Raw genomic sequence first — 27335 nt, 5'->3', positions numbered from 1 at the left:
TTCCTGTTCCTTCTTCTCCCCCTTCCCTCGGCCTACTTCTCCTTCCTTCCTCCTCTCTGGCCCCGGCCTTTTCTCTAGGCCTGCCTTCTGAGCAGAGCTCCTACAGAGCCTCTGCTCCCTGTCACTTCTCCACTGAACTTCTCCCAGAACTAAGATGGTGCCCACCTTTTATACCTCCTCCTCTGTGTGTGAGCTCAGGTGACCAGCACCCAATGAGCCCCTACCTACGCTCAGAACCCAACCCCTATCTGCTCCTACATCACTGGGTTTTCCTCCCCCCTCCCCACTCCAGCCAGGGACATAGTCAGATGTGCCTGCATAAATATATAAATGGGAGCACCATAGAGCTGTTCCCCGGAAATGGGGTGTGTGTGCTGTATGCAGCTAAATGAGCCCTGGTCCATACTCCATCCTTACCCGGGAGTGGAATATCACACCTCTGGTCTGAGGTGCAATACCCCTGTAGCGGCCGAACCCTCGGGGCGCTACATATGATCTCAGCCAGGTATGTTTAACTCTAAAACGCTGCAGCATTTCAAAGAAAAACATATTGTAATGGCCCCCGGGGTCCGAGACGCGCTGTAGGAGATTGTCTTCAAACTGTTTTCCCATAGACCTTCATATATAAAATAAGATACAAGGAACAAAAAACACATCAAGCCCATATAAGAAGATCACATAAAAGTTGTGATGGAGTTTTATAAGCTCGCAGACAATACGACAGTGATGAAATGTATTCAATACCGTTATATTGTTTTCTAGTTAATTACAATATTTATTCACAAAATCCAACTATAGAATTTCTCAGGGAACAATTGAAACTTAATTTCCCTTTCCAGAAATCGAACCCAAGACCGTCCATATGAAAACCCGACATCATCCAGTGTTATAAAACCCAAGAGAGGAACCACCGATACCTAAACGTAGAAACCTCCCAGGACATCGTCTGAGCGATCATAAGTCACTGGAATAAGAATGAGAATGTCTGAATGTAGAGGAAATTCCCAGGATTCTGTGGTGTCGTCCTCCGACCCAGGAGCTCAATAGTCACCATCAGCCGCTAATGAACAATGTGCACTGAGCGGAAATGTTGGTTATTTGCTGTTCAGGCAGAGCTGCTGAGCACAGACGTCTCTGTGGCGCAATCGGTTAGCGCGTTCGCCTGTTAACCGAAAGGTTGGTGGTTCAAGCCCACCCAGGGACGTCGGTGTCTTTTGCTTGGACAGCTACCCAAATTGCTTTATGTTGTCAATTAATAATTTTACAAAATTCACGGATTCTATGTAATTCGCATTTTTGGAATACAAGTAACGTGAACCCAGCAAAACAGCCCCTATAAGGCACAGATCTGTAATTAGTGTCCATCAGAAGAACTTCTCATGTAGTCAGCAGGTTACAAACCTGCACGTGGAGACCTTAACAGAGTTCTAGTCCTTTGTCTCCACCAAGCAACCAAGTGACACGGCTTCACTTGTCTCCTGGTAAATCATTCACAGAAAGTCACTTTTCTTTTTGGGCTTGCGCCATTCATTGGTATCTTATGCGCCAGTTTCTTCAGTGTCGCAGGCGGTTCTTACATTTTGTTGCAAAATCATTTATCATTTTTCTTTTCTCTCTTCTAAGAGTCTTTTTAGAGCAAAAAGTGACATGTTCGGCTAAAATGTCCCCAAACTTGCAGAAAAACTATAGACGTCCATAAATTCACTCCATGGGGAGACTGGAGAACATCTTCTAACAAAAATGTGTTGACTTTTTAAAAAGTGACAATTGGATGAGTCGAAAACATCTGGAACAGGGGTGGGGAACCTCAGGCCCGTGGGACATTTACAGCCCTTGATGACCTTTTATCTGCCCCCGGGTAGATATCCGGGGACCCCAGTACTTGGGGCCGGCAGCTGTATTGTGACGGTTAATGTCTCCTCGCTCGGTGAGCACGTGTACGCAGTCTTCACTACCGAACGCTGAGGACGTCAGGACATACTTAGATAGCGGGTAATTTATACCCCCCCCGAAGGATGGTGTAAATATCCACATGGACCCTGGAATAGAAAAGATTCCCCACCCCTGACGTAGAAACTCCAAACCTCGCCCACAATGGGGATCAGAAGAAAAAACAGGTGAACACAGAGGAAATAGACTTAAAAAAGGCTCAAAGTAAGTAATGACTGAGGTACAGCCGAAAAACACAATCATGAATCGAGGCCAAAGAGCTAAAAACATCATCTTCCGAAAAAGGCAAAAACGAGGAGGAAGAGAGGGAGGAAACTTCTGTCCGGATAATCCGCTGTAAGTGAAGAACCGTAATGACCCTAATAGAAGCCCTACTTCAGGAGAGCGGACGGCGAGGAGGGATTGTTAAGGAAAATTAATATTGTGGCCAATGTGACCCCACCAGTAATGTGGCTGCTTAATTCTGGAGATAATTATACCATACTAACAATAAGTAATAAAATGTCCTTTGAACCTGAATCGAACCAGTGACCTAAGGATGTCTGTGCCCCACTACAGTCCTCCGCTCTACCAGCTGAGCTATCGAAGGCTTGTGTACTGCAGCTCTCCTGCCGTCATCACCTCACTGTGTCTCCAGGTTTATGGGTCACATAATACTGGACATTTCTATAATATATTATACATGTACATTAATTACTGGTCAATAAGATTCTGACTGTGACAATAATAAGGTAATAACAAAAAAATAGGGAAAACAACTTCCCATACTGGGAATCAAGTCAAGGACGTTTGGATGAAAACCAAGAATCCTAACCGCTAGACCACATGGCAGAGACACAGCAGTGAGACATTGGCGTTAGAATGATGGAAAGGAACTAAGCAGCAAGTCCAGAAGTGATAGGGGAGAAAGAAAAGATTGTAGAATCTCCATCAAAAAAAGTACCTGAGCTGTATGTGAGCTGTATGGGAAATATCCTGCGAGCTTTCATGTACTTCCCCCAGGCAGAGCAATGGAAGCCAGAAAAAAACACCATCCTCCAGTCCAAGTGTTGGTGGTATAGTGGTGAGCATAGCTGCCTTCCAAGCAGTTGACCTGGGTTCGATTCCTGGCTAACGCAAAACATTTTTTTTTAACATTAACTACACTGCTCAAAAAAATAAAGGGAACACTTAAACAACAGAATATAACTCCAAGTAAATCAAACTTCTGTGAAATCAAACTGTCCACTTAGGAAGCAACACTGATTGACAATCAATTTCACATGCTGTTGTGCAAATGTAATAGACAATAGTTGGAAATTATTGGTAATTATCCAGACACCCTCAATAAAGGAGTGGTTCTGCAGGTGGGACCACAGACCACATCTCAGTACCAATGCTTTCTGGCTGATGTTTTGGTCACTTTTGAATGTTGGTTGTGCTTTCACACTCGTGGTAGCATGAGACGGACTCTACAACCCACAGAAGTTGCTCAGGTAGTGCAGCTCATCCAGGATGGCACATCAATGCGAGTTGTGGCAAGAAGGTTTGCTGTGTCTATCAGCGTAGTGTCCAGAGCCTGGAGGCGATACCAGGAGACAGGCCAGTACACCAGGAGACGTGGAGGGGGCCATAGGAGGGCAACAACCCAGCAGCAGGACCGCTACCTCTGTCTTTGTGCAAGGAGGAACTGGCGGAGCACTGCCAGAGCCCTGCAAAATGACCTCCAGCAGGCCACGAATGTGCATGTGTCTGCACAAACGTTTAGAAACCGACTCCATGAGGGTGGCATGAGGGCCCGACATCCACAGATGGGGGTTGTGCTCACAGCCCAACACCGTGCAGGACGCTTGGCATTTGCCACAGAACACCAGGATAGGCAAAGTCTCCACAGGTGCCCTGTGCTCTTCACAGATGAAAGCAGGTTCAGACTGAGCACATGTGACAGGCGAGACAGAGTCTGGAGACGCCGTGGAGAGCGACTTGCTACCTGCAACATCCTTCAGCATGACCGGTTTGGCAGTGGGTCAGTAATGGTGTGGGGTGGCATTTCTTTGGAGGCCGCACAGACCCCCATGTGCTCGCAAGAGGTAGCCTGACTGCTATTAGGTACCGAGATGAGATCCTCAGACCCCTTGTGAGACCATATCCTGGTGTGGTTGGCCCTGGGTTCCTCCTAATGCAGGACAATGCCAGACCTCATATGACAGGAGTGTGTCAGCAGTTCCTGCAAGATGAAGGCATTGAAGCTATGGACTGGCCCGCCCGTTCCCCAGACCTGAATCCGATTGAGCACATCTGGGACATCATGTTTCGCTCCATCCACCAACATCACGTTGCACCACAGACTGTCCAGGAGTTGGCGGATGCTTTAGTCCAGGTCTGGGAGGAGATCCCACAGGAGACCATCCGCAACCTCATCAGGAGCATGCCCAGGCGTTGTAGGGAGGTCATACAGGCATGTGGAGGCCACACACAATACACAACCTCATCAGGAGCATGCCCAGGCGTCGTAGGGAGGTCATACAGGCACGTGGAGGCCACACACAACCTCATCAGAAGCATACCCAGGTGTTGTAGGGAGGTCATACAGGCACATGGAGGCCACACACAATACTCAGCCTCATCAGGAGCATGTCCAGGCCTTGTAGGGAGGTCATACAGGCACGTGAAGGCCACACACAATACTCAGCCTCATCAGGAGCATGCCCAGGTGTTGTAGGGAGGTCATAAAGGCACGTGGAGGCCACACACAATACTCAGCCTCATCAGGAGCATGCCCAGGTGTTGTAGGGAGGTCATACAGGCACGTGGAGGCCACACACAATACTCAGCCTCATCAGGAGCATGCCCAGGCATTGTAAGGAGGTCATACAGGCACGTGGAGGCCATACACAATACTCAGTCTCATCAGGAGCATGCCCAGGCGTTGTAGGGAGGTCATACAGGCATGTGGAGGCCACACACAATACTCAGCCTCATCAGGAGCATGCCCAGGCCTTGTAGGAAGGTCATACAGGCATGTGGAGGCCACACACAATACTCAGCCTCATCAGGAGCATGTCCAGGCCTTGTAGGGAGGTCATACAGGCACGTGAAGGCCACACACAATACTCAGCCTCATCAGGAGCATGCCCAGGCGTTGTAGGGAGGTCATACAGGCATGTGGAGGCCACACACAATACTCAGCCTCATCAGGAGCATGCCCAGGCATTGTAGGAAGGTCATACAGGCACGTGGAGGCCACACACAATACTCAGCCTCATCAGGAGCATGCCCAGGCATTGAAGGGAGGTCATACAGGCACGTGGAGGCCACACACAATACTGAGCCTCATCAGGAGCATGCCCAGGCGTTGTAGGGAGGTCAAACAGGCACGTGGAGGCCACACACAATACTCAGCCTCATCAGGAGCATGCCCAGGCATTGTAGGGAGGTCATACAGGCACGTGGAGGCCACACACAATACTCAGCCTCATCAGGAGCATGCCCAGGCGTTGAGGGGAGGTCATACAGGCACGTGGAGGCCACACACAATACTGAGCCTCATCAGGAGCATGCCCAGGCGTTGTAGGGAGGTCATACAGGCACGTGGAGGCCACACACAATACTGAGACTCATGAGGAGCATGCCCAGGCATTGTAGGGAGGTCATACAGGCACGTGGAGGCCACACACAATACTCAGCCTCATCAGGAGCATGCCCAGGCGTTGAAGGGAGGTCATACAGGCACGTGGAGGCCACACACAATACTGAGCCTCATCAGGAGCATGCCCAGGTGTTGTAGGGAGGTCATAAAGGCACGTGGAGGCCACACACAATACTCAGCCTCATCAGGAGCATGCCCAGGCGTTGTAGGGAGGTCATACAGGCACGTGGAGGCCACACACAATACTCAGCCTCATCAGGAGCATGCCCAGACATTGTAGGGAGGTCATACAGGCACGTGGAGGCCACACACAATACTCAGTCTCATCAGGAGCATGCCCAGGCGTTGTAGGAAGGTCATACAGGCACGTGGAGGCCACACACAATACTGAGACTCATCAGGAGCATGCCCAGGCGTTGTAGGGAGGTCATTCAGGCATGTGGAGGCCACACACAATACTGAGACTCATCAGGAGCATGCCCGGGCATTGTGGGAAGGTCATACAGGCACGTGGAGGCCACACACAATACTCAGCCTCATCAGGAGCATGCCCAGGCGTTGAAGGGAGGTCATACAGGCACGTGGAGGCCACACACAATACTGAGCCTCATCAGGAGCATGCCCAGGCGTTGTAGGGAGGTCATACAGGCACGTGGAGGCCACACACAATACTCAGCCTCATCAGGAGCATGCCCAGGCATTGTAGGGAGGTCATACAGGCATGTGGAGGCCACACCCAATACTCAGCCTCATCAGGAGCATGCCCAGGCGTTGAAGGGAGGTCATACAGGCACGTGGAGGCCACACGCAATACTGAGCCTCATCAGGAGCATGCCCAGGCATTGTAGGGAGGTCATACAGGCACGTGGAGGCCACACACAATACTGAGACTCATCAGGAGCATGCCCAGGCATTGTAGGGAGGTCATACAGGCACGTGGAGGCCACACACAATACTCAGCCTCATCAGGAGCATGCCCAGGCGTTGAAGGGAGGTCATACAGGCACGTGGAGGCCACACACAATACTGAGCCTCATCAGGAGCATGCCCAGGCGTTGTAGGGAGGTCATACAGGCACGTGGAGGTCACACACAATACTCAGCCTCATCAGGAGCATGCCCAGGTGTTGTAGGGAGGTTATACAGGCACGTGGAGGCCACACACAATACTCAGCCTCATCAGGAGCATGCCCAGGCGTTGTAGGGAGGTCATACAGGCACGTGGAGGCCACACACAATACTCAGCCTCATCAGGAGCATGCCCAGGCGTTGTAGGGAGGTCATACAGGCACGTGGAGGCCACACACAATACTCAGCCTCATTTTGACTCGTTTTAAGGACATTACATCACAGTTGGATCGGCCTGTAGTGTTTTTCCACTTTAATTTTGGGGGTGACTCCAGATCCAGGCCTCCATTGGTTAATTAATGTGATTTCCATTGATGATTTTTGTGTGATTTTGTTGTCAGCACATTCAGCTTCTACAGAACAAAGTATTCAATGAGGAGATTTCATTCATCAGATCTAGGAGGGGGGATTTCACTGTTCCCTTTAGTTTTTTGAGCTGTGTATAATAAATCCTCCTCCGAAAAATAGAGCTCGAGAGAAAACCTTGAGTCTCTTCTGTCACCAAATGTCAACTTTACTTCCACATCATTTTCTAATCCGCTTTTTATCTTCTTATGATGTTAGAAGGCTTAAAAGTTTTTATTATTTCAATGAAATGTACAAAATTTACAAAACCTGTTTTTTTTGTGACAACTTGAGTCTTGAAGTAATTTTGAGGGGTCTATATGTCATATTGTGCCCAGACAAGACCCCGTTTACAAAGCTACAACCCTTAAAGTTTTCAGACCACATTCGGGAATTGTATGAACCCTTCAGCTGCTTCATAGGAAAACAAAAGGAAAAAATGACATTTTATTTTTTTTTCACTAAAATTTCACTTTAGCATCAAATCTTTCATTTTCACAGAGATAACAGGAAACACTGGACCCCACAATGTATTGAGCAATCTCCTGAGAACAGCAGGACCCCACATTTGGTCAGAAGCTACTGTTTGGCCAGACGGCAGGACGGGAAGGAGCGCTATTAGACCTTTGAAGCACAATTTTGACTGTAATAAATTGTGGACGTCATTTTGCATTTGCAGAGCCCCTAAGGACCAAAACAGCAGAAAACCCCCACAAGTGACTTCATTTTGAAACTTGACCCCTGAAAAATTCATCTATGGATGTGGTGAGGAACATGAACCCACAGGTGATTCACCAAAGATTTCTCCACATAAATCTTGCCTATCCCCAAATTTTTCATTTTCATTAAGTGTAATAGGAAAATATAGACCCCATAATTTGGTTTGCAATCACTCCTGAATGCAGTAATACCCCACATGTGATCAGACACTACTGTCCGAGGACACGGCCCGGCACAGATAGGAAGGAGCGCCATATTGGAGGGCAGATTTTGCCTGAAAGGTCTCCATGTGACTTGTATCATTTGTAGATCCCCCAGGTGCCAGAACAGAAGAGACCTCCGATGAGTGACCCATAGTGATGAGCGAGCGTGCTCGTCACTACTCATTACTCGTCTGAACATCTCACTTCTCGAGATGCTCGGCGCTCACCGAGTATTTCCGGGGTTGCTCGTCGGGAGCTCAGGTCTCCTTCCTGCATGTTTGGCGCTCATTACAGAGCCAATGAACATGCAGGGATTGTCTGCCACTCACTGTAATGTGGTAGCCATGTTGGTTGTGGCATTACAGTGATTGGCTGGCCGCACAGCGTCATCAGGTGTATATCAGACCTGGCGCCGCCATGCTCGTCACAGTCACTCCGGATCAGACAGTGTAGGGAGAGTTGCTGCTGCTGCTGCGTCAGGGAGAGATTTTTACCTGCATTTAGGCTGGGCTCCCACCACTATTATTTATTTCATCTACACTAACAGTCCCTGTAAGGACTAATTCTGATGGATATTAATCCCGCTGATAGCAGTAGTTAAGCAGAGTTTGTGGAGACCTCGTATAGTACAGAATAGAGGCCGCTGCACGGTCTTTCTGCTGCTGGATCTCCTATCCATAGCCCTAGATATCAGGCTGATAATATTCTTTTTGCTCTGAATCCTGATACTTTTGGTAAGCAGTAATATAATATTCCATTCATACTGCTCCATTTGCTAGTTAGCAGCATACAGCCAGATTTGGTTGATGTGACTGGCATTGCTGTATTGTGCTATTTCCGGTTGTCAACTGAAAATGCTGATTGTCTGACTCTTATCAGAATGAATAAATTCTGGATTGGAGCCGACGTCTCATCACCACCGGATGACATCAGCGGAACATAAACTGAAATACATTTTTTTCTGGTCTATTCCCATGCACCCCTTCACACCGAGACATGGGTAGATGCTTCAGCATTGAGACTTTTGATGTCATCCTCCTCCTCCTCCTTCTCCTCCACCACCATCTCAACAGGGTGACCGTCATGCAACACCCCCATTAATTTTTTTAAGAGTGTTTATGAAGCCTGTCGGAACTATTATTAGAGGCCTACCTCTAACATTCTGTATAATATATATGTATACCCCCCAGGGGTCAATGTTTTTCAGCGCACGCACTTAGTGTATGGGCATTACCAGTCTAGGAGACCCACTCCTTAATAATAGAAAACATTTTTTACTGAGGCCCTCCACTACATCTCTTCAAAGGGGTATTGGAGCGCGTCATAATTTTTGGCAGCCCTTGCACTTACTGCATACGAATTACTGTAACAGTAATTTAGCAATAATTTACCAGATATATAGTTTCAATCCGGAAAAAAAAACAGAAGCGACCAAGAAATTAGAACTAAAAAACACTTTTTTATTAGAAAACATTTTAAAACCAATAAACAAACAGGAAAAGTTCCTGTAAAAGGAATGTGAAGAGCTCCTGCCTTCAGCCCCAGGGCATATTGATGATTCTGAATCCAAAGAAATATATTTTTAGAGCATACTTAAAACTCTGGAGACTTGGAATTAATACTGTATGACTGCCTGGGGTGGAGTGTTCTGGAGAACTGGTGCAGCACAAGAGAAATCTTGTAGAGGATTTCAATCTTAAGTCATTAGTGGAGCGAAGAGAACGAGGAGAGATATGGCAGAGATGAGGAGGAGATGTCGTTGGTGCTGAAATGTGGAGAGCCTCGTGGCCGAGAGAGATAAGTTTATATTGTACTCTACAGATAATGGACAACCAGTGCAATGTCTGGCACAGAGTGGAGGCATCGGTGTAGCGGCTGGATAGAAATATGACCTTTGCTGCTGCATTTGGTGTAGATTGGAGAGGGGAGAGTTTAGTAAGAGAGAGACCAATTAGTCAGCAGCCTAGACAAAAATGAAAAGAAAACTATTAATGAAACAAGGAAACGTTTTTTCTTTATTTTGCTTCTCTCTGGGGAAAATGATGAAAATTGGTTCTATCCTGACAAATTATCCACGTGTAAATGACGAGATCGGATCAATATCCATCATTTGTAAAATTGATCTGATCAGTCACAAATCTTTTGAGTATTTTGAAGTTAATGTAGCTGAGCTGCAATACTGGATACAACCTGTGGTCGGCGGGGGGCGTCTTTGGTGCTTGTATAATTCCATCATGACTTTCATGCTGTGATGCTCTTGTTTTGCTTCTTATATAAATGTTTATGGTTAAAGGATTAAAACTAAATTACAAAACCAGACAAAGGCAAAAAAAAGCTCTGGAATCTGTGATATTTATCTTGAGTTTTTTTCGTCCTTATTGAAAATAGCGAAATAATAGGAAAAATGTCTAGAAAAACATCACAAGAAGAGCTGAGGTCAATATCCAACAAATCCTGGAATTTTTCCCAGACTTTTAGAGATTGAAAGTAATAAGAAGTGCGGTGCTCGCTCCTATTAATTGGTGATTAGCAATGGATGTACAACCTCGGTGCAGTCACCACTCGGTTACTCGGCTGTTGTAGACCTCTGCACAGTAAGACCTCGTAGTTCTCCAGTGATTGTCGTCTCGTACTGTGTCATAGACTAAGTGAGTTTTTCTGAACTTAACAGAAAAAATATATAAAATAGTCCCTCAGTTTAAATAAAATTAAGTGGAGGATGCGGGCATCGATACCACTACCTCTCGCATGCTAAGCGAGCGCTCTACCATTTGAGCTAATCCTCCTGAGCTCTTCTCAGCAGTTGCTGTTCCCTCTCTTGTCACTAGGAGGCCGGTCACTGACCACCTGATGTTTTCTTTCTTGGTAGTTGATGGTGGAGCGTTATATAATCTTCTCTGCTGTAATAAGGATTCCCACAGACAGCAGGGACGTTCACAGCAGGTTCTCACCGCATAGATGACGACTGTAAAATAACGTCTACTGATAGATCAGGACTCTCTGGCGATTCAGCGGCTCCTGATGATGTTGTAATACAATCATGCCTCTTGATCCTGTTGTATTCCAGCAGGGTTGCCACCAGGAATTTCGGGGCCCCATGCTGACAAAACCTTCGGGTCCCTTTGAGACTCCACCCACGCTCCACCCCAGCTGCGCCTCCACCCCTCAAACCCTTTACAGTCCCACCACCCACTGTGGGAAAAACTCCATTCTGCACCACGTCCTCACCAATCACACATTATCATTTCCCATCGAACACCAGATCACATACATAGCCAGCAGCTTTTGCTTTCGTCAAAAGATTTTTTAAGCCGCCACTGCGACAAGTTAGGGCCCTACTCTACTCTAATCTATTAAACATGTCTTAAAATATCCAGTTCTCTTTTCAGGTATATTTTTATTTATTTTTCTTTAAGGGAATGTGTCACATACATTTTTTAAAATGACCAATAATATCACATACAAGGGACAAATACCATCACACCATGACCAGATCACATATTACCACCACATAGTGACTGAATAATACCACATACAAGAGAAAAATACCATTACATCATGGCCGAACTACATAGTGACAGAATAATACCACATACAAGTGACAAATACCGTTACATTATGACCATCCACATAATACCACCACATAGTGACCGAATAATACCACATACAGGGGATAGATACTGCCACGCCATGACCATACCACATATTACCACCACATAGTGACTGAATAATACCACATACAAAAGACAAATACTGTTACATCATGGCCGAACTACATAGTGACAGAATAATACGACATGCAAGGGACAAATACCGTTACATCATGACCATCCACATAATACCACCACATAGTGACCGAATAATACCACATATAGGGGATAGATACTGCCACGTCATGACCAGTCCACATATTACCACCACATAGTTGTTATAATCTGTTACAAGAACTAAGGAAAGATAGGAAAACTGTCCCTACAATAGGACTAAGCTGATTCCCTACGATGTAGCGGGCAACCTGTTCCTTGTGAACAGACCCGCCTTCGTCCTCAGCTAGTCTGAACGCAGACCTATAGATATGTGGCACCCCAGGGGTCTGGTTTCCACAGTAATGTAGTGTTATGTCTGAGAGCAGGTGGGAGGTCCTTTGGTCAGGGATCCTGTGCATGCCACACCTCCTGCCCAGTCTTGGGAGGGGAAGAATTTCCCCTATAAAAACCTAGGGCTGAGGCAGGGTTAGTGAGTAGAGAAGAAGTAGAGACGAGAAACAGTCATAGGAAGAAACAGCAGAAGCTCAGTGGGAGCAATACTACTACGAGTCAGGGGCTGGCAGCTGCAGAGCTCGCCCTGACTGAGAAGCTTTCTTACCGGACCCGGCGTCCGAGGCTGTGGGGACTAACTCTTACCCAGCAGCAGAAGCCGACCGGCAGGGGATTTCAGGTCCTCAGGCCCAGAAACCCGAAGGCACGGTCACACGCGTGGGACCAGCACCGCCATCGTGGAGCGGAAGCCATTAGAAGGCCCCGAGTCACCGGCCATACGGGTGAGCACCACACGGTACACTCAGGGACGTGGGCTACTTATATCCGCTTCTAGCAAGGTAGCCAGAAGGGTACAGTCAGTTTGGGAGGCCTACAACTCCGCCTGGCCAGGGGAGATCCCATCTGCTCAAGGACTGACCAGGCCCCGTTTGCTAGCAAGTACTCCGGGAGGGTCTATCGTTGTTACCAGTAAAGACCCTGAATTACACCGCACCGTCTCTGAGTGGTTCCTGCTACCCCCATCTTCCACGTCGGCTGCCCTGAGGCCATACCCCTCCCGTTGGGGGTTATACTATCACGCTGCACAATTCTACACCGGCCTCAGCGGTCTGCCCTGCAGCGGCAGCTCCATAGCTGCAAATCAACGGGTGGCGTAGTCGACACTCAAATAACATCTATCAAGACTGCCACACACTGAGTTTGACTCCCTGGGCACGGACCGGGTCCCCGCCACTCGGAGACTACAACCCTCATCTGATCCGGTTCCGGGTAAGCCCCCGTGCGCGAGACGCTGCGCGACACAGCAGGCCCAGGGGCGCGTCAACTTTGGCGTAGTCGGCAGGATTTCGTGCCCGCAACCACCGGGTACTGCGTGCCTGAAAAAGAGACTTTTAAAACTTACCATCCGTGAAGTTTTCCCGCCATCGGTGAAGATTCCCGCCATCCGGCGCCATTTTCAGCCTTCTTCCCGCCATCTGTGAAGATTCCCGCCATCCGGCGCCATCTTCAGCCTTCTTCCCGCCATCCGTGGAGTTTTCCCGCCGTTGGACGCCATCTTGAGGACGCCGCGTGGGAAGAAGAGGGGCGTGGACTCCGAAAAGCCCGCGAGAACTGAAGCCCCGCCTCACGTCCGGACGTTGCGTAAGGTCCTGGAAGGAGCCCAGCAGACGCCGACGTCACCGGAGCGCGACGGAAGGTCCTCAACCCTGACGATCCACTGCGGAGCCGCGGCCTATGGAAGAGGATCATCGCAAGGTAGGCCACGGTCCACTAGGGGGGAGAAGGATGTCGGATACGGAGGAGAGCTTCACCGCTTCAACCCCCGCCAGCGCCACCGCTGTCGCGGTCATGCCTTTCACCATGCCCTATATCCCGGGGGCAGCCTGGCTACCCCAGTACTCAGGGGAGTCACATACCCTGCAGGACTTTAGAGAAAGGCTGGATAGCCTCTTCCAGGTGTACCCCATCACAGAGGAGCAAAAAGTGAGCATCCTGGTGGCCCAATTAACCGGAGCAGCCCGAAGGGAGGTAAAGTCCTGGCCACCTGGGGGGAGGACTGTCGCAGGGATACTAACCCGGCTGAGGGACACCTTTGATACCCGCACCTCAGCCGAGATCAAGCTTAGATTCTACGGGTGCAAAGAGCGGTCCCATGAGAGTATAAGGGACTATGCCCTGAACCTACAAGAGGCCCTGAGAGCCGTTAAGCAGACCGACCCTGACGGCGTGGGAGACGAGGACAGGCTGTTGACTGAACAATTTATAGAGGGTTTATATTGCAATGCCCACCGAACCCAGTTGCGGGCAATGGCCCTACAGGACCCTCATCTGGGATTTGCACAGTTCAAGGACAGAGCCATCCGGGTGCTCCGAGAACCGGCACCGGATGGCGTTGTGACCCACAGGCGCCCAGCTATCACTTACCACCAGGAGGCGGCGCCCTTGTCGGCAGGGCCTGTAGGGGCTGATGCGCAGGCTTTGAACAATGACCCGGCTCCAGACCTGCACCATCAGGTCCAAGAGCTAGCTAAAAGCGTTGCTACGTTAACCCGAACTGTGCAGTCTTTACAGGCTTCCACTCCAGGGAAGATCCAGCTGGCATCCGGACCAGAGAACATCCCGTGGCGTCGACCAAGGAGGACCCCACCGGCCAGAGGAAGACCCAGTGACCGGTACAACGAGGACGGACGACCCATCTGCCGCCGCTGCAATCAACCCGGACATATGGCAAGGTACTGTCCTTTAAACTGGCACAACCTGGGGGTAGAGGGCCAACCCCCAGGAAAAAGATCACCAGGCCCATCGAACTGGCGCGACAAATATGTGGGAGGACGTCCAGTCTTGCCTGTGGTACTGGATGGCATCCCTATGAGTGCCCTACTAGACACCGGGTCACAGGTCACCACCATCCCGTACGTGCTCTTCAAGCAGTACTGGAATGACTCGGATATAACCCGCTACCCTGACGACGACTTGAGTATCATCGCCAGCAATGGTCAGCCCGTGCCACAGATCGGATTTAAAGAGGCGACCATTAAAATTGGTAGAGTCGAACTAGCAGCACAGGGACTGATTATTGTAGACATTGACAAACACGAGAGTCACCCAAAGATAACGCTAGGAACTAATGTAATTGAAAATTGTCTTGCAGAGGTGATTTTCCTTTTACAACAGGTTGCCAAGAACGCCAGCTCCGGCGAGCAGCGGGTGCTCCAGAAAGAGATCCGGGCACTGATGCGACGGCAACAGGTGGAACTCTCCGGCGGTGAGATTGGTAGCGTAAGAATGTGTGACCCTTTTCCTATTGCCATGCCCCCAAAAAGTGAAATGATGATTTGGTGCCGGGCAGCTATTGGTCTGAGAGGTAGGGATTACCAGGCAATGGTAGAACCAGTTTACTCGGACAGTAGGCCCACCATTTTGACAGCACGGGGGGTGGTTGATGTACGCCATGGGAGGGTGCCCATTCGCATAATAAATATCGGGGAGAGGGAAGTGTACCTGCCCCGGTATGCCACGCTAGCCAAATTATATACCATTAACCAAAATTCTATACAATCTGTGGAACCCTTGCCTCCATCTCACCCGGAGGAAGGTAACGGCTCTAAGAAAAACATGGAGGACTGGTGTCAGCAACTACATCTGGGTACTGACTCCACTCCCGCACACCAGAAACAAGGAGTCTATCGGGTGGTTCAAGAGTACGAGAGAGTGTTCAGTAAACACCCGTTAGACTTCGGGCGAGTCAAGGGGGTAGAACACCACATCCCCACGGGAGACCATCCTCCTATAAAAGAGAGGTATCGACCCGTACCCCCTGCCCACTACCAACACGCCAAGGGGATGCTTAGAGACATGAAGGAGGCTGGGGTGATCAGGGATAGCTGTAGCCCCTGGGCAGCTCCACTAGTCTTAGTCAGAAAAAAAGACAACACCATGAGGATGTGTGTAGATTACCGGAAAATCAACCGTATCACACACAAGGATGCGTACCCCTTACCAAGGATAGAGGAGTCATTGGCTGCTTTAAGATCTGCTAACTTCTTCTCTACCTTGGATCTCACTAGCGGGTACTGACAGGTTCCTGTAGCAGAGGCGGACCGGGAGAAGACCGCATTCACCACCCCGATGGGACTTAGCGAGTTCACCTGCATGCCGTTCGGACTCTGCAACGCACCAGGAACCTTCCAACGACTAATGGAGTGTTGTCTGGGCCACAGAATCTTCGAGACGGTCCTGTTGTACCTGGACGATGTCATCGTATATTCCAAGACGTATGAGGACCACCTGAAACACCTGGCGGAAGTGTTCGAAGCTCTGGCGAGTTACGGCCTAAAGGTGAAACCCTCCAAGTGTCACCTCCTGAAACCAAAGGTGCAGTACCTGGGACACGTGGTGAGCGCTGTCGGAGTGGTTCCCGACCCTGATAAGATCACCGCAATTAAGGAATGGCCAAGCCCCTCCAGCGTAAAAGAAGTGCGGCAGTTCCTCGGGTTGGTAGGCTACTACCGAAGGTTTATTCCCGGTTTCACCAAAAAGGCAGCACCTATGCAGGACCTCCTGATAGGCCAGTCCCGGAAGGCCAAGAACCAGAAGCCGCCCTTCAAATGGGAGGAGCTGGAAGAAGAGTCCTTCCGCCAGCTGAAGATGGCCCTCACGGGGGACGAAATCCTGGCGTACCCGGATTATAGCCAGCCCTTTATCCTCTACACCGACGCCAGTAACATCGGGCTAGGAGCCGTACTGTCCCAGATCCAGCAGGGGAAGGAACGAGTAATCGCCTACGCCAGCCGAAAACTGCGACCCACCGAAAGGAACCCCGAGAATTACAGCTCATTTAAGCTAGAGTTCCTGGCCGTAGTATGGGCAGTCACCGAGCGCTTTAAGCATTACCTCGCTTCTTCCCGGTTCACCGTGTACACGGATAACAACCCGTTGACACACCTGGACACGGCAAGACTCGGTGCCCTGGAGCAGAGGTGGATGGCCCGTCTGTCCAACTACGAGTTCACAATCAAATACCGGGCCGGACGCTCCAATACCAACGCGGACGCCCTGTCCAGGATGCCCAACCTGCCGGACGAAGGAGAAGATCCGGAGGGACTGGAAGAAGTTGAACTCCCTGCGTTCCACCGTCATGGGACTATCCAGTATTCCCACCGGGTAAGGAGTAAACAGTCTGCTACGTTGAACCCCTTACCTCACTACAACTGGGCGGAAACGCGAGACAGCGACCCTGCCGTCCGACTGGTGAAGGAGATGCTGACTCGCCCGGAGGCTTGCCTTGAACCAGACGCTCCGGAGGAAGCCAAACAACTATGGGCAGAGAAGAGTCGACTGTTCCTTTACAAGGGGAAGTTGTGCCGCAGAATGGTTAACTCCCGGACGCATGAACTACTCTGGCAAGTAGTGGTGCCACGAAGAGACGCAGCCATGGTGATGGAGGCATACCACGATGGAGCTGGACACTTCGGGTGGAAGAAGCTGGAGTTCCTGCTGCGCGAGCGATTCCACTGGGTAGGCATGAGGGGAACCATTGAGAAGTGGTGCAGAGACTGTGGCCCGTGCAACCTGAGAAGGAAGGACCGTGCCAGCCAGAAGACTCCCCTGCAGTCCATCGTCACCCGGCAACCGTTGGAACTGGTAGCCTTGGATCATGTAAAACTGACCCCAAGCAGAAGTGGCTACGTCTACGCGTTAACCATCGTGGATCATTACTCCCGGTTCTTGGTTGTCGTCCCCGTCAAGGACTTAACGGCTCAAACAGCAGCTAGAGCCTTCCAGCAGCACTTCTGCCGTCCACACGGATACCCGGACCAAGTGCTGACGGACCAGGGACCTGCCTTTGAAGCGGAGGTCTTCCAGGAATTCTGCAATCTGTATGGCTGCCGGAAGATAAGGACGACACCCTACCATCCGCAAACTAATGGACTTTGTGAGAAAATGAACCAGGTGGTAATGGATCTTCTAAAAACATTGCCCCTGGAAGAACGCAGTCTGTGGCCTGAGAAGTTGCCCGATCTGGTGGACCTATACAACCACATCCCGGTAGGTTCCACCAACTGTACCCCGGCTTACCTAATGAGGGCAAGACCTGGTAAGTTACCTGTTGACCTGGAAATGGGAGTCCTGACACCCGAGGACACTTCACCAGAAGCAGACTGGGACACAGAGAGGCAGCAGCAGCACCGGAGAGTACAGGAGAGCGTGGAGCGAAGTCTCTGTCAGGCTAGGGAAAGACAAGAGAAAACTTACAACCAGTATGCTCCCGCTGTTCCCCTGGTACCCGGAGAGCAGGTCTTGAAGAGGAAGAGACGGCTCCACAAGTTGGACGACCAGTGGGAAAAGGACCCGTACACCGTACTGCCCTCAAGCCACGAGAACCCGAAGGTTTGTACCATCAGTAAAGACGGAGGGGAAACCACAGCCATTGTATCCCGGGACCACCTGAAGAAGTGTCCCGAACAATTGAGGAACCCTGAAGAGGAACAAGAAGACCATCGACCCGTAGAGGAAAGGGAAGATATGGTTAGTACTGTGCTCGGGGACTTCCCTCGGTCTTGGACTCAAGTCAATGGTGCATTTGTGGTACCCCTACTCACCTTCCTCCAACCAGCATCCCAAGTACCTACGGAGCAACAGGTAGAGCTGGAAGAACAGCCGGTCCAGGAGGCAGAAGACCCCACACCAGCAGACCAGGAGGATCAACCCTCTGCTTGCAGTGAGCCTGCCATATCCCTAGTGAGCCAAAGAGCCGGTAGACAGCTGCCCAGTTTACCCTTGACAGCTCCTACACCCTGTAGTTCAGGACTAGACAGTCAGCTCCGTAGGTCCACTAGGGCCACTAGGGGCCAGTTACCCGCACGTTGGAGGATTTGAAGTGTATAAATTGTTTTATTTATGTTTACCTGTGTATTGTTGCTTGTGTATAATTTTGTGTTTCTAGTTCTTTGTAGGAGTCCTTGGTGGATTTACCGGGAATCCTTGTACATAGTTGGAGCATAACCCAGGACGGACTAAAGACTGTTAAGGACTCGGGGCAGGACAAACCCCTACCTGGTTACGTCTCCCTGTTTTGGTGAAATGGACACCTTGCTTTTCTTCAAAGACTGCACCCGGTTACGGACATGCCGTAACCATCCTTATATGTTTTTCTTATTGTATTATTATTGTTTTTACCTTGTTATGTTTTTCTAAAATATGTTTAGTCCCGGAGTACTAAATTTCACTAGGGGGGAATGTGGCACCCCAGGGGTCTGGTTTCCACAGTAATGTAGTGTTATGTCTGAGAGCAGGTGGGAGGTCCTTTGGTCAGGGATCCTGTGCATGCCACACCTCCTGCCCAGTCTTGGGAGGGGAAGAACTTCCCCTATAAAAACCTAGGGCTGAGGCAGGGTTAGTGAGTAGAGAAGAAGTAGAGACGAGAAACAGTCATAGGAAGAAACATCAGAAGCTCAGTGGGAGCAATACTACTGCGAGTCAGGGGCTGGCAGCTGCAGAGCTCGCCCTGACTGAGAAGCTTTCTTACCGGACCCGGCGTCCGAGGCTGTGGGGACTAACTCTTACCCAGCAGCAGAAGCCGACCGGCAGGGGATTTCAGGTCCTCAGGCCCAGAAACCCGAAGGCACGGTCACACGCGTGGGACCAGCACCGCCATCGTGGAGCGGAAGCCATTAGAAGGCCCCGAGTCACCGGCCATACGGGTGAGCACCACACGGTACACTCAGGGACGTGGGCTACTTATATCCGCTTCTAGCAAGGTAGCCAAAAGAGTACAGTCAGTTTGGGAGGCCTACAACTCCGCCTGGCCAGGGGAGATCCCATCTGCTCAAGGACTGACCAGGCCCCGTTCGCTAGCAAGTACTCCGGGAGGGTCTATCGTTGTTACCAGTAAAGACCCTGAATTACACCGCACCGTCTCTGAGTGGTTCCTGCTACCCCCATCTTCCACGTCGGCTGCCCTGAGGCCATACCCCTCCCGTTGGGGGTTATACTATCACGCTGCACAATTCTACACCGGCCTCAGCGGTCTGCCCTGCAGCGGCAGCTCCATAGCTGCAAATCAACGGGTGGCGTAGTCGACACTCAAATAACATCTATCAAGACTGCCACACACTGAGTTTGACTCCCTGGGCACGGACCGGGTCCCCGCCACTCGGAGACTACAACCCTCATCTGATCCGGTTCCGGGTAAGCCCCCGTGCGCGAGACGCTGCGCGACACAGCAGGCCCAGGGGCGCGTCAGATATATGGGAGGGTTCCTTAAAAGTACTAAGGACTGGGACAAAATTGGACACTTCCTAGCAGAAGTTGTAGAGGAGCAAAAAGACAAACAGACAAAAATACTTAGAGGTCCAAGGACCAAGCAAACTATAGAAAAAGGTACAAAGCACCTGGCTAGATTAAGAGTCAAAGTAACACTGAAGTCCAGCAAAGCCAGAAGGGCGGAGCTGGAATAAATAGGCAGCAGGTCACGTGACCACAAAATAGAAAAAAACTAACAGGAGGGTTCTAATAATAGTGACTGAATACTACAATACTGATCACTAAAAAAAAACCACAATACTCATATTAACATAAGTGTCATTATACACAGGAGCTCTGTACATAGTATACAGAGTATAGTGTAAGTGTATAGGTAATACAGTGATCACCAGTGACTTTATACACAAGAGCTCTGTATGACGTGTATAGTGTATAAGTAACACACTGACTCACCAGTGACATCTCTAGTTAAAGTCCTTTATCTTCACTTTTCCTCTTCATCCAGGGCACAGCGCCATCACTTCTTCCAGCCAGGACTCATCTCAGCAAAAAATAACACAGTTATCTAGAGCAGCTTCCAGAGCACATTCCCCAATGTATCCCCAACTTCTACACTACACATCATGAAGAAAAAAAAAGCGATTTTGTGCCGCCCTGCACAGTAACATGACCCCCCTCACTGAAAACAGTATCTTCAAAAATAAAATACATCATAGCAGTAATAATATCCATAATTAGCCACTACAGTAATAGTGTCCCCCATCCTGGCCCCCTTGTGTCTCACTCCTAGCCCTATGAGATTCATTCTTGGCCCCAGCCATATGTTCTCTCCCCATGTGTCTCCATCCTGCCCCCATGTGTCTCTATTAGTGATGAGTGAGCACTTAAATGCTTGAGTGCTCGTTGCTCGGTTTGAGCAAATCGTAATGCTCAGGTGCTCGACCCGAGCAACGAGTCATATGTAAGTCTATGGGAAACTCGAGCATTTTTCTGGTGGCCCACCGCCCGGAAGTCTGGAGGGGACTGAAAAATTAGCCAAATCGATGGGAACAGTGCTAAAATGATATGGGAACAGCATGGGGAAGACCCCTGGAAGCATTTCTGACTCCCAGGTCACTGCTGTGAATAATGTTGTCAGCGATATTACGCCACTTTTACTGACTCACAATAAAACATACAAAAACCAAGCCAAAATGGATTTCCCTAAGGAACATTCTTTCCAGGGTACTGACTTGTATATAAGGCAAAATAAATAACCATAAACAAAAATGCTCCTCCACACCTTGGGCTATGTTCACACGTAGCACTTTTGATGTGTTTTTGCACTTTTGGTGTATACCAAACTATTTTAAATAGATATATTTGTCATTGAACAGTGAGCGACACACTCAAACTGTTTTTTCTTTAGGTAAAAATGGCCCAAAAGTGGATAATACAGAGGTTTGAACTGTGAAACTGCAAAACCACACCTCTATTTCTCTGTCCTAAACCAGACTCTTTTAAAAAAATATATTTATGTCTGAACTGTCACAGACACACTTTTTTTGAGGGGGGACACCAAAAGGTTAATAAGGTGGGTATTTGTACAGTGTGAAGGAGGAAAAAAAAAAAGAGGATTTAGATGAAAAAAAAGGATTTTTCCTGGCCCCCAGGACCTGGAGCTAAGTACAGCAATTTCAGCAACAGGAGCACACAGGACTGTAATGCAGAGTTTGCTGGTATAACCACTGCGTCTCCTATACAGCCTGCCTGCCTGATATCTGGGATGGATATTAGTCCTGAGAAGGACTGTGTGTTTGATATGGCAGCCATTACAGACCCTACACTAACTATTTTGCAGTATATATCTCTCCCTAAATCAGCAGCGCTGTCCCTACACTGTCTGATCCCAGCCGTCTGTGTTCAAGATGGCGGCGCCCGGTTTTAAATACTCGCTGCGACGCTGTGCGGCCAGCCAATCACTGTAATGCCCACAACCAACATGGCTGTGGCATTACAGTGACTGGCTGGCAATCCCTGCATGTTTATTGGCTCTGTAAAGAGCGATAACATGCAGGACGGAGAACCGAGCTCCCGCCCGAGTACCTCGGAAATGCTCGGTGCTCGCCAAACATCCCGAGTAGCGTGATGCTCGGGCGAGTACCGAGCAGTGTCGAGCATGTTCGCTCAACACCACTGCTCACACAGTAACTATAAGAATTAGACAGTAACCGCGCCACCGCCCTAAGCAATCAGACAAGAGACATGCACACAGCAGATACTGGAGCAAAGTGTGCAGCCAGGACTGATAGGTACGATGGCGGGACAACTGGAAGTCCTCCGCCTGGTTGGAGGGGGCAGAGACTTGGAGATAGCCACCGCCTTGATGGACTGATTGCCAGATTTATTAGAGATGGAGGAACCTTGTTTAGGGACAAACTTCAGTCTGGTTTCTGAGATGACACATCTGCGAGGCGGGATGGTACCTGAAGCCAGATCATTGGTACAATCATTGAGACTGTGTGGGGACAATGCCTCCGCTTCCCTTCCTTCGGAGACTTCAGCACACAGTGAGTCAGCGACTTGCAGATCTGGTGACGAAGAAGAGGACACTGCTGACTGTCCTGAAGATATGAGGACTGGACACCCCTTGTACCTCAACAGTCCCCCAGGAAACACCATACAGGATCTCCAGACCTGAGCGGGCACTAGATCTCTCGGCTCTGGACGACCTGTGGGTAAACCAGACAGCACCTGGAATGTGAACTTCTTCATGTGTTATGCTTCAATCTGGAGCTTAATTTGTACAGACATATTTTGACTGTTTCTAAGTAGGGCTCGTCCTTCTACTGACAATGCCCAAACCGGATTCTGGAGTTGTCGGATGGGACTCAGACACCGACTCTTCAAGGCTATACGCCCGAAACTTCCGGTTAATTCGAGGCCTTCACTTGCCACGGAGACTGTCACGGTCATCTGTGGAGAGGAAACACTAATGCCAAGGGCAGCCTCTCCTACAGGCCTAATGTGTTGGGATTCTCCAACCTTTGCTGGACAAAGATCGTCAGGGTGTTGCAAACAACCGAAGCGGGACCGCAATCCAATTTTGTGACTGAGTTCCGGCCTCTACTTTGCCTGACAAACATGGTCATCCTTCATGGATTCTGTATGGGTAGCTGCCTCTACAGGCTGGGGAACAGGAGGTCTTTGGGAGGACAGAACCTGGCGTGATGATTTACCTCTACACCTAGCACGTTTGGACTGCCTCTTGAGGTTGGGAAGAGAAGAATTCTGTGGAGCATTGTCATCCTGTGTGGATTTTGTGTGGGCAGCAGTCTCTTCAGGCTGGAGAGCTGGTGGGCTATCTACAAGCATCACCCATCAGGACTGCTCCAGGATATTGGGATGGGAAGCTTTAGCAGAAACCTCAGGGTTAGGGTCATCGAAGACCATTAGAAAGGCCACCAGGAAGGCCTGCAGGTCAGAGACGATAGGATCCCATGCTTCCCATAGGGGTGTGATCCAATTCAAGGCATCACCCGCTAAGTAGGACATCATAAATGCTACCTTAACCCGATCAGTGGGAAAATAGTGAGCATAGAATTTGAAATGCTGCATACATTGCTCCATAAAGGCACGGCTTTGTTTTGGATCCCCGTAGTACCGTGGTGGATCCGCAAGAACGAGTGCTGATAGCTCCATTTGGACTGGTGTGTAAATCACCTGGACCTCAGCTTTAGAAAAAAAGTTTCCTTGAAGCACGTATTCTCCAGGCAAAAATTCAAATGTCTCCGAGAGTGAAGGGCCGTGGGGCTCAACGGGGACCATGGCCAGAGCAAACTGTTACGCTCATGCCCGGACTGAATGGCGTGAGCGTGGTTAGTGATCCCACTGGACCATGAAACGAGGAGTGCCTGGAGGGGCGTGACTAAGTATCAACTCGGTCCGACCAAGGTTGCACTGCGGCTCAGTCGACTCTGTGAACCAGGGAGGAACCGAGTAGAGGGACCAGGTGCTATTCCAGGTCAGACCCCGGTCACAGCTGTTGACCCACACCGGGGAATGCAGGAACAGTCAAGTAAGGCTGGCATACTGAGAGGTGGGTACTGACAGGCACGGATGGTATGCAAACAGATGGGTACTGGCAGGCATGGCTGGTATGCAGACAGGTGAGTACTGGCAGGCTCTGCTGGTATGCAGACAGGTGGGTACTGGCAGGTAGGAACACAGGGAGTATAGGGACCAGTACAGACTGGGATAGAGGAAAAGCGCCGCAGGTGCAGTAAATGAGCAGAGCAGAGGAAAACCCGCAGGTGCGGTAGACAAGCAGAGCAAAGCAAAACCCGCAGGTGCGCTAGATAAGCAGAGCAGAGCAAAACCCGCAGGTGCGGTAGATAAGCAAAGCAGAGCGAAACCCATAGGTGTGGTAGACAAGCAGAGCAGAGCAAAACCGCAGGTGCGGTAGACAAGCAGAGCAGAGCAAAACCCGCAGATGCGGTAGACAAGCAGAGCAGAGAAAAACCCGCAGGTGCGGAAAACAAGCAGAGTAAAACCCGCACGTGCAGTAGACAAGCAGAGCAGAGCAAAACCCGCAGGTGCGGTATACAAGCAAAGCAAAGCAAAACCCGCAAGTGCGGTAGACAAGGAGAGCAGAGCAAAACCCGCATTTGCGGCAGACAAGCAGAGCAGAGCAAAACCCGCAGGTGCGGTAGACACGCAGAGCAAAACCCGCATGTGCGGTAGACAAGCAGAGCAGAGCAAAACCCGCAGGTGCGGTAGACAAGCAGAGCAGAGCAAAACCCGCAGGTGCAGTAAACAAGCATAGCAAAACCCGCAGGTGCTGTAGACTAGCAGAGCAAAATCCGCAGGTGCTGTAAACAAGCAGAGCAGAGAAAAACCGACAAGTGCGGTAGACAAGCAGAGCAGAGCAAAACCCGCAGGTGTGGTAGACAAGCAGAGCAGAGCAAAATCCGCAGGTTCGGTAAACAAGCAGAGCAGAGCAAAACCCGCAAGTGCGGTAGACAAGTAGAGCAGAGAAAAACACGCAGGTGCGGTAGACAAGCAAAGCAGATACACAGAAGATACTTACAATGAAGTAGTGAGTGAACACTAAACTCACAAACAGAAGTACAGAGACAACGAATTGGAGTAAGGTGCAGGTTCAGACACTGCAGGAAAAGGGAAGATACAGACATAGAGACTAACAAGTAACGGGCTAGGACACTGTTCAGACAGGAACTGAACCAGGAACAAGATACAGGAATGAGCCTGGGAACTCAGCCCCCAGGCTGGCGGAAACAGACTAAAAGTCACAGATAAAGGTAACAGGCCTGGGTATACAGCCTCCAGGGTGGCGGAAGCAGACAAGATACAGGACAGGACCTGGCAACTCAGTTGCAAGAACAGAATGAAAGAAAGTGTTGCTCAGGCACCTCCTACTGGGTGGAGGGGATTTAAGTACCAGTGACTCACAACAATAGGCTGGGGACACATTAGTAGTGCTCACACAGTAACTATAAGAATCAGATAGTAACCGCACTGCCACCCTAAGCAATCAGACAAGAGACATGCACACAGCAGATACTGAAGCAAAGTGTGCAGCCAGGACTGATAGGTAAGATGGCGGTATTGCATGGTGGGAGGTGGTAAGCCACACCAGCACGCCACCAGGGATGTTACAGTACCCCCCCCTTTACGCCCCCTCTTCTTCAAGCCTGCAAGGATTTTCTGCAGAGAATGAAGGAACCGAGCCGAGGGACCAGGTGCTACTCCAGGTCAGACCTCGGTCACAGCTGTTGACCCACACCGGGGAAAGCAGGAACAGACACGTTAGGCTGGCATACTGAAAGGTGGGTACTGGCAGGCACGGCCGGTATGCAGACAAGTGGGTACTGGCAGGCACGGCTGGTATGCAGACAGGTGGGTACTAGCAGGCACGGCTGGTATACAGACAGGTGGATACTGGCAGGTAGAAACGGAGGCAGGATAGAGACCAATACAGACTGGGATAGAGGAACAGAGCCGCAGGTGCGGTAAACGAGCAGAGCAGAGAAAAACCCGCAGGTGGGGTAGACAAGGAGCGCAGAGAAAAACCCGCAGGTGCGGTAGTCAAGCAGCGCAGAGAAAAACCCGCCAGTGCAGTAGACAAGCAGAGCAAAACCCGCAGGTGCGGCAGACAAGCAGAGCAGAGCAAAATCCGCAGGTGCGGTAGACAAGCAGAGCAGAGCAAAACCCACAGGTGCGGTAGACAAGCAGAGCAGAGCAAAACCCGCAGGTGCGGTAGACAAGCAGAGCAGAGCAAAACCCGCATCTGCGGTAGATAAGCAAAGCAGAGCAAAACCCGCAGGTGCAGTAGACAAGCAGAGCAGAGTAAAACCCGCAGGTGCGGTAAACAGGCAGAGCAAACCCCCCCCCTTTACGCCCCCTCTTCTTCAAGCCTGCAAGGATTTTCTTCAGAGAATTTGTAGGCCGATCCTTCTCTTCAAGAAAATTACCTCTTCTGTTCACTAGAGGGAACGAAACTGGTCTCACCATCTTGGTGACTAGGATGCTTCCTCCCATCGAGCCATCCTCAGCAACAGATGAAGTGAGTGAAGTATCAGGAACAGGACACAGGAAAGTCTCTCTCCATTTGTTAATATCGGGTAGCACCCCAAAGGATTCACGGGACAACTGGAAGTCCTCCACCTGGTTGGAGGGGTGCAGAGACTTGGAGATAGCCACCGCCTTGATGGACTTATTGACAGATTTATTAGAGATGGAGGAACCTTGTTTAGGGATCAACGTCTGTCTGGTTTCTGAGATAACACGTCTGCGAGGCGGGACGGTACCTGAAGCCAGATCATTGGTACAATCGTCGAGACTGCGTGGGGACATTGCCTCCGCTTCCTTTCCTTCGGAGACTTCAGCACACAGTGAGTCAGCGACTAGAAGATCTGGTGAAGAAGAAGAAGACACTGCTGACTGTCCTGAAGATATGAGGACTGGACACCCCTTGTACCTCAACAGTCCCCCAGGAAACACCATACAGGATCTCCAGACCTGAGCGGTCACTAGATCTCTCGGTTCTGGACGACCTGTGGGTAAACCAGACAGCACCTGGAATGTGAACTTCTTCATGTGTAATGCTTCAATCTGGAGGTTAATTTGTACAGACATATTTCGACTGTTTCTAAGTAGGGCTCGTCCTTCCACTGACAATGCCCAAACTGGATTCTGGAGTTGTCGGATGGGAATTAGACAACGACTCTTCAAGGCTATATGCCCGAAACTTCTGGTTAATCCGAGGCCTTCACTTGCCACGGAGACAGTCGTGGTCAACTTTGGAGAGGAAACACTAACGCTAAGGGCAGCCTCTCCT

At 50.0% G+C, this 27335-nt stretch overlaps 2 non-coding genes across 2 annotated transcripts; one reads left to right on the top strand and one right to left on the bottom strand.

Moving 5' to 3' along the window:
* Positions 1-1130: 1130 nt before the first annotated feature.
* On the top strand, positions 1131-1204 carry TRNAN-GUU (transfer RNA asparagine (anticodon GUU)). The gene has a single exon. It is a non-coding gene; the product is annotated as a tRNA-Asn (tRNA).
* Positions 1205-2454: 1250 nt separating this feature from the next.
* TRNAY-GUA (transfer RNA tyrosine (anticodon GUA)) lies at positions 2455-2539 on the bottom strand. The gene is given in 2 exon segments: positions 2455-2490; positions 2503-2539. It is a non-coding gene; the product is annotated as a tRNA-Tyr (tRNA).
* Between the last annotated feature and the right edge of the window lie 24796 nt (positions 2540-27335).

Source organism: Phyllobates terribilis, unplaced genomic scaffold, assembly GCF_046119375.1.
Source record: "Phyllobates terribilis strain yellow unplaced genomic scaffold, ASM4611937v1 Scaffold_3__8_contigs__length_932513732, whole genome shotgun sequence".
In the NCBI taxonomy this organism is placed as follows: Eukaryota; Metazoa; Chordata; class Amphibia; order Anura; family Dendrobatidae; genus Phyllobates; species Phyllobates terribilis.
This window is presented reverse-complemented; position numbering and strand designations above follow the sequence as displayed.